Here is a 9,599-nt window from a genome sequence, read left to right as displayed (position 1 = left end):
AAAGAAAAACTTCAATTCTTTTAGAAGAAAGAAACTAAGGCTGTGGATGAATATTCTCACACTCCCTTTCTCTTGCTCATCCACATGAGCTCTCTCTTTCTCTCTCTCTCTCTCTCTCTCTCTCTCTCTCTCTCTTTGTCAATTAACAGATTTTAAATTGCCAAACCTATATTCCTTTTTTCAATTAATTCCAACTTTGGTAATGAGGTAGCATGAAATAACATGGTAAGACCCACAGACTAAGACTTAACTTTATTGATCCCAATTCGGGAAATTCTTTTGTTGCAGCAGCAGGTTAAACATACACATACACATAAACATAAAATATATACAATAAAGAAGAATAAGGATGACAATAAAACCAAGAGAAAAGAATGTTTTAAAAACATAACTAAGTTTATAAACATAGAATTATAGCAATTGTTAAAAATATAACTAAATATATAAACAAGAATAACAGCAACTGTTAAACAATATAACTAAGTATAACTAAGTATTAGGTTATATAATAGTTATATAATATATATTATCCTATATAATATGATAGTGGTCATAAGTCATAAGTATTCACCCCCTTGGATGTTTTACACTTTTATTGCTTTCATAAATCAATCATGGTCAATAAAATTTGGCTTTTTTAACACAAACATTTATTGGAAAAAACTCTTTAATGTCAAAGTGGAAACAGATTTCTACAAAGTAATGTTAATAAAAGAAAATCATATGAATGAAAATAATTGTTTGCATAATTATTCACCCCCTTCAAGTCAGTATTTCGTAGATGCACCTTTGGCTGCAATCACAGCAGTGAGTCTGTGTGGATAAGTCTCAATCAGTCTTGTGCATCTGCCCACTGCAATTTTGCTCCATTCTTCTTTGCAAAACTGCTCAAGCTCTGTCAGGTTGAGCGGGTATCGGGCATGAGCAGCCCTTTTCAAGTCCAGCCACAAATTCTCTATAGGATTGAGGTCTGGGCTTTGACTCGGCCACTCCAGAACATTTACCTGGTTCTTTTTTAACCATTCCTGTGTAGCTTTTGCAGTATGCTTTGGATCATTGTCTTGCTGGAAAATAAATCTTCTCCCAAGCCGTAGTTCTCTTGCAGACTGAAGAAGATTGTCCCCCAGGATTTCGGTGTATTTTGCAGCATTCATTCTGCCCTCTATCTTTACAAGCCTTCCAGGTCCGGCTGCTGAGAAACATCCCCACAGCATGATGCTGCTACCACCATGCTTCAGAGTGGGGATGGTGTGTTTTTGGTGATATGCAGTGTTTGGTTTCCGCCAAACATAACGTCTTGTCTGATGGCCAAAAAGCTCAATTTTGGTCTCATCAGACCAAAGAATCTTCTTCCACTTGACCATGGAGTCTTCCACATGCTTTTTGGCAAACTCTAGTCGAGATCTAATATGACTTCTCTTCAACAGTGGCTTTCTCATTGCCACTTTACCATAAAGCTTTGACCGGTGAAGAACCCGGGCAGCAGTTGCTATATGCACAGTCTCTCCCATCTCAGCAGCTGAAGCTTGTAACTCCTTCAGAGTAGTCGTAGGGGTCTTGGTGGCTTCTCTCACTAGTCTCCTACTTGCACGTTCACTCAGTTTACGAGGGCGGTCTGATCTAGGCAGATTCACACAAGTGCCATATTCCTTCCATTTCTTGATGATTGATTTCACTGAACTCCGGGGGATGTTCAATGCCTTGGAAATTTTTTTGTATCCATCCCCTAAATTGTACTTCTCAATAACCCTTTCCCTGAGTTGCTTGGAGTGTTCTTCTGTCTTCATGGTGTAGTGGTAGCCAGGAATACTGATCAACCAGTCTCTGGACCCTTCAGACACAGGTGTTTTATACCTCAATCACTTGAAACACACCCACACCACTCAGATCACACAGGTGATCTTCATTTCACTAATTGTGAGACTATTGGCAACAATTTGATGGACCTCTATTGAATTAGACCATTAAATTAAAAAGGGGGTGAATAATTATGCAAACAATCATATTTCTTTCTAAACATAGAACAACAGCAATTCTTAAAAATAATACTAAGTACATAAACAAAGAATAACAGCAATTCTTAAAGAGACAGAGAGCTAGAGCTATAAACTATATACCAGAAAAAAATATGTGGAAGAGATAAATAAATGTAAACAATAAACAGTAACGTGCAATATTGCAGTGGTGCAAATAATATGTAAACATCAAACTATTGCAGTTTGTGAGGTTGGTGGAGGTTAACTGTTTAAATTATTGTTGTATCGTGTGATGGCTCGTGGCAGGAAGGATTTCCTGAATTGGTCCTTGTGAAAGCTGGTTCTGATAAAGCTGATTCTGATCCATTTCAAGTAACTTGGTCTAGTCTCCAAGCTTCTGTTCTTGGTCAGTCTGTTGTAAAAAAAAAAAAAAAAATGGTAGAACAGCTCATTGATAAATTTCAGTCAATTTAGATTGTCTTATACTATGGCACTTGGAGAACAGTTCCCAGTGATCTTAATGATCTTCTATTAGTATGTCACAGTGGCCAAACATCTGTTCTATTGCTTTCAGATCTTACTGTAGCTTTGATACAGTTGACCACTGGATTTTAATTGAACCTCTTAAGCATTGGCTTGGCATATCAGCTAGACTCATTCTGGGTCTCTGTAGATAAAAAGTTTGGTCTGTACAACTCGATATGGAAAGTGTCCTGAGACAAATTTTGTTGTGATTTCGGGCTATATAAATAAAATTGAATTGAACTAAATTGAAATCATTTCTGAAGAAAATAATATCCTGGAATTTGAGTCAGATATAAGAACATACTACAGCATTAAAATTGCATTCTAAAATAATAAACAACCTAAATATTAATTCTGATGAAATTAAAGTCTCAATTCTTGACCCCTTAAACCTAAATGCATTGTTTCACACAATTGATCAGGTGATCTTAACTGGTTTAACTGGTTCAAAATATATATTAAAAGAACGTTTTATGTCACAATCCACCCCTGCATTTACCTGCCACCAGAGTCTTCTCTGCCATGCCCCGCTCACCTGCACACCTGAGTCTCATCAGGCTCATCAGCCAGGGCATTTAAGGAACAGTGTTTCACTAGCTCGGTGCCAGATTGTCTGAGCTTCATGCCTGACATCTCCAGCATTCGTTTCTTGTCTGATTCCCTGTTTCGGACCCTGTTCAACCCTGACCCGATCTCTTTGCGTTTCTCCTTGGTTTGTTGCTGCTTTGTCGGTCAAGACCTTGGACCCTTGTTTACCCTTGTTGGGTAAGAGACAGCTATTTCCTTATTCAAGATCTGTCTCTTCTCCGCTGAAGTCTGTCAGTAATTTTAGTGGTCCAAACAATCTCAGTACTGCATCTGTCATCTTCTGTGAGTGGCCAGTACTGCACTTGGGTGCTTTGCTAGCCCATGATAGTTTTACGTCAATCTCAATGTTTCGGAGCAACATGACATCTTTTTTGGGGTTTCAAAAGTAAGCTACGTTTGTCTATTCCTGTTTTCACTATACATGCTGCCACTTGGTGACATCATTAGAGAGCACAATGTATGTTTCTATAGTTATGAGGATGATGTCTCTGCCAAACCATGTGATGCTGCAGCTATATAATCCATTACTAACTGTCTTTTGGCAATGAATAAATGGATGAGCAATAATTTCTTAAAAGTAAGTGGGGAAAAAAAAAAACTGAAATCCTATTAGTTGGCAAAGAAATGTTCTGTAATCTGGGGACTACTACTACTACTATTAACTACTGGATTAAATTTTATTATTGGCTATTCGTTATTGGCTGCTAGACACTTTTGAGGAGGTGGTGGAGAGGAGGACACTGTACAGACTGTTATTTGGACAGACAGCAGAGCTCCTTCTCAAATAGACTGCTCCAGCTCCGCTGTCACAAGGACCGCTTCAGGAAATCATTCTTGCCACAAGCCATCACATTGTACAAAAGCAACTTAAACAGTTAATCCACAAACCTCACCAACTCTTGTGTTTTACATATTACTTTTACATATTATCTGCACTACTGCAATATTGCACATATGGTCTACAGTTTACACTTATCTATCATCTGCAACTGCACAAATATTTTGCTGTAAATGCTGTTTATATACTTAGTTATATTGTATTTTTATTATATTATTATAATATTATATAATATGTATTACACATTATAATACATATTATTCATTCATTCATCTTCTGTACCGCCTATCCCTTTCGGGGTTGTGGGGGGGCTGGAGCCTATCCCAGCTGTAAACGGGCGAGAGGCGGGGTACACCCTGAACCGGTCGCCAGTCGATTGCAGGGCAACATATAGAAACAAACAACCATTCACACTCACATTCACACCTAAGGATGATTTAGAGTCATCAATTAACGTAATGAGCATGTTTTTTGGTCTGTGGGAGGAAGCCGGAGTGTCCGGAGAGAACCCACGCATGCACGGGAAGAACATGCAAACTTCATACAGAAAGGCCCTGCTCGACCTGGGGATCGATCTTCTTGCTGTGAGGCACTACTTGCTGCACCACCATGTTGGTTTTACTTATATTTTTATTTTTATTCCTGTTTATATTTGTTGTTACTTTTTTCTAAATAATTGTGTATACATTCTGTGTTTGCCTGTATATTTAACTGCTACTGCAACAAAATAATTTCCCAAATTGGGATCAATAAAGAAGTAGTCTAAAGTCTAAAGTCTAAATTTGAGGTTACAAGTCATGGTGTTATCCTACATTCAGATCTAAACTTCATCAACAAGATGATGAAAACTCCCTTTTTCTGCCTTAGAAACATAGCTAAATTATGATTGCAGCCATCCAACATGGGTTTGTGGCCTGACCAAACTGTCAGAAACAGACTCCATGAGGGTGGCATGAGAGCCCGACATCCTCTAGTGGGACCTGTGCTCACAGCCCAGCACCATGCTGCTCAAATGGCATTCACCAGAAAACACTGGAACTGGCAGGTCCGCCACTGGCGCCCCGCTCTCTTCACAGATGAGAGCAGGGTTGCATACAGGTACGCGGGGCCATACATACTACTGAGTCACATCAGTTGCTGTGAAGTTGAATCAGCCTGTGATTTCACTTTACTTTGATTTTCAGTCTGATTTTGAATCCTGCCCTCAGTGGGTTGATGATTTTGGTTTCCATTGACTGTTGTTACATCATTTTGTTCTCAAGAAATTATACAATGTACATCAGTAAAGATTTTCAACTTGAATAATTTATTCATCATGATTCGATGATGTGTTATGTAAGTGTTCCCTTGTCCACCCTTTTCACAAATCTGATCACATCTCAGCTCTGCTGGACCTACATCACTGCGTCAGCACTACTTGTGACCAGGGTTCTAAATTAACTTTTTTGATCACCAGCCAATGTGGCTGGTGACCTTCTAAAGTTACCAGCCAATCAGAATTTCCACTAGCCAAATTTTTTCCCGGTGAAAATAAGAGAGATTATGAGTGCCACTGAATGCATTTGATCATTTTATTTACATTGTTGGCATGAAAAATGCACAGAAAGTACAACACATGAAACAAAATATACACAGAAAGTGCAAACATTTAATTTATACAAACAAAAAATGCTGTCAGATTTATTATTTTATAAAAGACATTTTTCCAGTATTTAGTATCATTACATTCCTAATAAAATGTATTTTTCCTTTCAACTTAAAGTGTTTCTGCTTCCCGTCTTTAATAAGAAATATATATAAGTAACAGCCATGACTTAAACACTTGCAAAAAATTGCATTGGTAATAAATTGAATTATGTATGTACAACTAGAAAACACAAATAGTGCAGCAGTCAGTATTGCAGACTCCTTAGGCTCTCCTGATGACTTCGGGCACTCTCATGGTCCTTTACTGCCTCGACTTCAAAATTATTAGTCCCCACCACAAAATTATTCGTCTTGTTTTTTTCTTTCGTGTACATGCGGCAATCCTTACAAAACATGACGGCATTTTCGTGATCAAACACAAGCCATTCACGACCTGTCAGCCATTTAGCGTTAAACTTTCTTTTCTTCGTTTCGCACGCATTGTCGACATTCTCATCCCCTGCCTCCTTCCTCTTCTCGCCCCCAGACGTCTGTCCCAACCACCGCAGCATTTAGTTTAACTTTACTTTGTACTTTTAGCTAGCTCAGTCTCCTTTTTTACAGTTTATACGCCGCCGTTCATTCTTCCTCTTCTTCTTTGTGTTTGCGTTTCCGTGGTTTCTCGCGCCGGTTGCACTACAAACTGTAGTGTGCCTGCGCACAGCCAATGGGCGTCTTGTACGTCATCACGTAGCATTACGTCAGTGTTCATGGGAAATGTAGGACGGACTGTCCGGGGGACAAATGACCAAGAACTGTAGAGCGGCTCTGACTGACATGATTGCCTAATGCATTACCGGCCAAATTGGCTAGTAAGTTTTTATTTACACCCGCCAATATGAATTTTAACCCGCATTTGGCGGGTTGGCGGGTGTTAATTTAGAACCCTGCTTGTGACTACTTGTTATGTGCTTCAGAACAAAAACAGACACATATATAGATGTGGTCATTGGCTACATCAGCAAATACATTGATTCTGCAGAACTGTATGAACATTCCCAAATCGGAAGTGTTGGGTTTACAGGGAAGTCAATGTCAAATGGACTGACGCATGGAACTTGGATTTAGATTAGAGATTAGCCTTCTAAATTCTCATCAGGTCTGTATCTCTAAATCACTAATTTTCCCCGGTGAGAGATCAATAAAGTTTTCTCATCTTACCTTATCTACAGTGAAAACTATTTTTTTTACCTTCTCTCCCCCTGCCAACTACTGTAACAAAATCCATACTATATCTCAGGTTATCTAAAAAGTGAAACGCTCACTTTTGAAGTCGTCCAGTGTTGTATTATTGGGCTGACATCATGTATGTCTTGGCATTGTGAATGCCTGCCTGACACACTGTGATTAATTTGACTTTTTTAGATTGACTTTTATAATGCACTTTTTAGACCTTGGTTATTTTAACTGTATCTTTTTACTGGATGAAGAATTTTAGTCATCTGCATTTTAAGTTTTTCAACTTAACTCAATGAATGCTAGACTCACAGCTACATGACATTAGCAAAACCCTGATTTCTAAACAAGGAACTGTTTTAATTTTATGTTTTACCGATTTTAATAAAGCAGACATTTTGGCTGCATGTATTTACAAAATCAATTTTTAACACTATTCTTTGACCAGCTGTGGGATTATTTTTATTTTGTTGTTTAAGTTATTCTTTGACTGAATTCAGATTTAATGGCTCTGTGTGTGGACTTTGGACTTCAGTACTCACAGTTCTGGAGGATGTCCACTGCCTGAAGTCAGAGTTTTGGGGAAGGATTGAAAGCTTTGGCTTGTTTCCCAAGTGCAACCCTCCTCCAGCCATCTTGACATAATTTCAGCCTCTCTTTTTAGAGAGGTTTATAGGGCCTTTGGATCATATACACTCCCTACTTAGCTCTGACTATGTGCCTAATTATGTTAAACATACAATCCAGCTACTCTTACAAAAAGCCAAACCTTGACTCAATGCTTCCCAGTGACTATAGACCTATATCCTAATGCGCTTTTATTTCCAAGATCCTGGAAAAAGTTGTATGTAAACAACTTATATATGTCATGGACAGCAATGTCCATGACATATACTAATAAATGTTTTAATAAATTCCAGTCTATTTTTTGTTTGAAAAACAGTTCTGTCTGCTCCGCTCATCTGCTCAGAATTCTATTTTAATAATTCTATTTTAATACATGCCAATGTGTGGGACTGTTCAGTTCTGTTGCTGCAAGACAAGTGCAGCCTTGACACTGCTGGCCAGTCTGTTCTTAATAGGCTTCAGCAAAGGGCAGGTATAACAGGGTCTGCCTTGACTGGTTTGGCTCCTTGTCTGACAGGAGATTTTCTGTGACCATTGACTATTATGTGTCCTCATCAGATTATTCTCAGCTTTATGCTAGACTTTCCAGCCTTCTGTCTCAAGATTGTTTGTACCTACCCTAGTTCCTAGTAGCCTGTGTGTTAACTCCTAGCCTAGTTCCTTAGTAGCTTGTTTGTTTATCTCTAGCTTTATTCCTAGTTTTTGTTTGTTCATAACCTCTGTTCCTAGTTTTGCATTTTTCCTACCTGCTTGCACGGTGTAGTTAATCTTTTGTTTAAGGGACTGTGTTTTTCGTCTGTAGTTATTTATACTATTGCATTGGTATTTTCTGTTGTTATACATAAACCGTTCTGTTCATGGCTCCCTTAGTTCCATGCTTTGTTTCTGCCACCTTGGTTCCTATTCAGAAACTCCAAACCTAACACTGGCTCCCTATAGAATGCAGAATTGATTGGAAAACTCTTTCAATCACATATAAAACACTTTACAGGCTGACACCATTGGGGCGGCTGTGGCTCAGAGGTAGAGCAGTTGACCAATCAGCAGGTTGGTGGTTCAATCCCCAGCCTCGGCAGTATCCTTGGGCAAGATACTGAATCCCAAAACTGCCCCCGATGCTGTGCAATTGGTGTGTGAATTCATATGTACGTCAATTTGGATGACTTTGGATGATGAAAGCATCTGCCAAATGACTAATTGTAATTGTAACAAAAGGTGCTTAATAAGTAAAATTTACTACTACACTATCCAAAGGCGGAGGGGAGATAGTGGTCTGGCAGAGCCTAATTTTAAGTCACGGTCACTTCAGCCGCTGCGGGAATGGCGTGCCCTCATGCCTCTGTCCCCTGGCATTATCCAGAAGAACATGCCAATATATTAAATGAGCAATGTCAACTATGCTTTGGCACAATTGTTTCCTGTTTCATCCAGACCTGGCACACAGCTGAGCCACAATTTGAGATTTCATGTTAGTGGCATATACGCTTTGCCTATATTTAACAAAAATATTCTGTTAATTGGAGGGAGACCTGTTTCATCCTGTTATTGGAGATTGGACAATTCAGTAGACACAGGTTAGGTTTAGGCAACATAATTACTTCTGCCAACTGTCACTCACTGACCATGACACTCACGCAACTGGCACTACTCATGCAGTGAAAATCAAATTCATAACTGATAACTTCACAGATGACAATTCACAGTATGTCTAGAGGACCTCTGCATTTCAAGTCTAAGTCTACTTTGTGAAAGTAAGTAAAACTGCCAGTGGTTTATATGCAATTGGAAAGTAACAGCAGTCATTTGAATTCTGCAGCTAATGCACCTACAAATAGTACTGCAGGTTGTGGCCCTGGACCTAGTAGTGTTGGGCTGATCAGGGTCAGGAAAAAAAGAAATGAATGTGAAGAATGAAAAATGGCATAGCATGAATATATATACCCTAATGTGATCATGCTTTAAACTCTGCAGCTGCCAGCAACAGCTGCAGGTCAATGGCAGCTAAGTCTGCCACTGGAGGTGCTTGCCACTAGTGGCTGCCAGCGCCACTCTTTGACTCACGTGACAGCATGGAAACGCAGCCGCTGAAGCACTCGTCATACAGGATTGGACATGGTAGATAGCTGCCGGAAAAAGTATACACAACAGAAAATGACATTGAAATGTCACCAGGGAATTTGGTT

Source organism: Chaetodon auriga, chromosome 12, assembly GCF_051107435.1.
Source record: "Chaetodon auriga isolate fChaAug3 chromosome 12, fChaAug3.hap1, whole genome shotgun sequence".
Classification (NCBI taxonomy): domain Eukaryota; kingdom Metazoa; phylum Chordata; class Actinopteri; order Chaetodontiformes; family Chaetodontidae; genus Chaetodon; species Chaetodon auriga.
The sequence above is the reverse complement of the archived record's forward strand: the minus strand, read 5'-3'. Positions refer to the sequence as shown.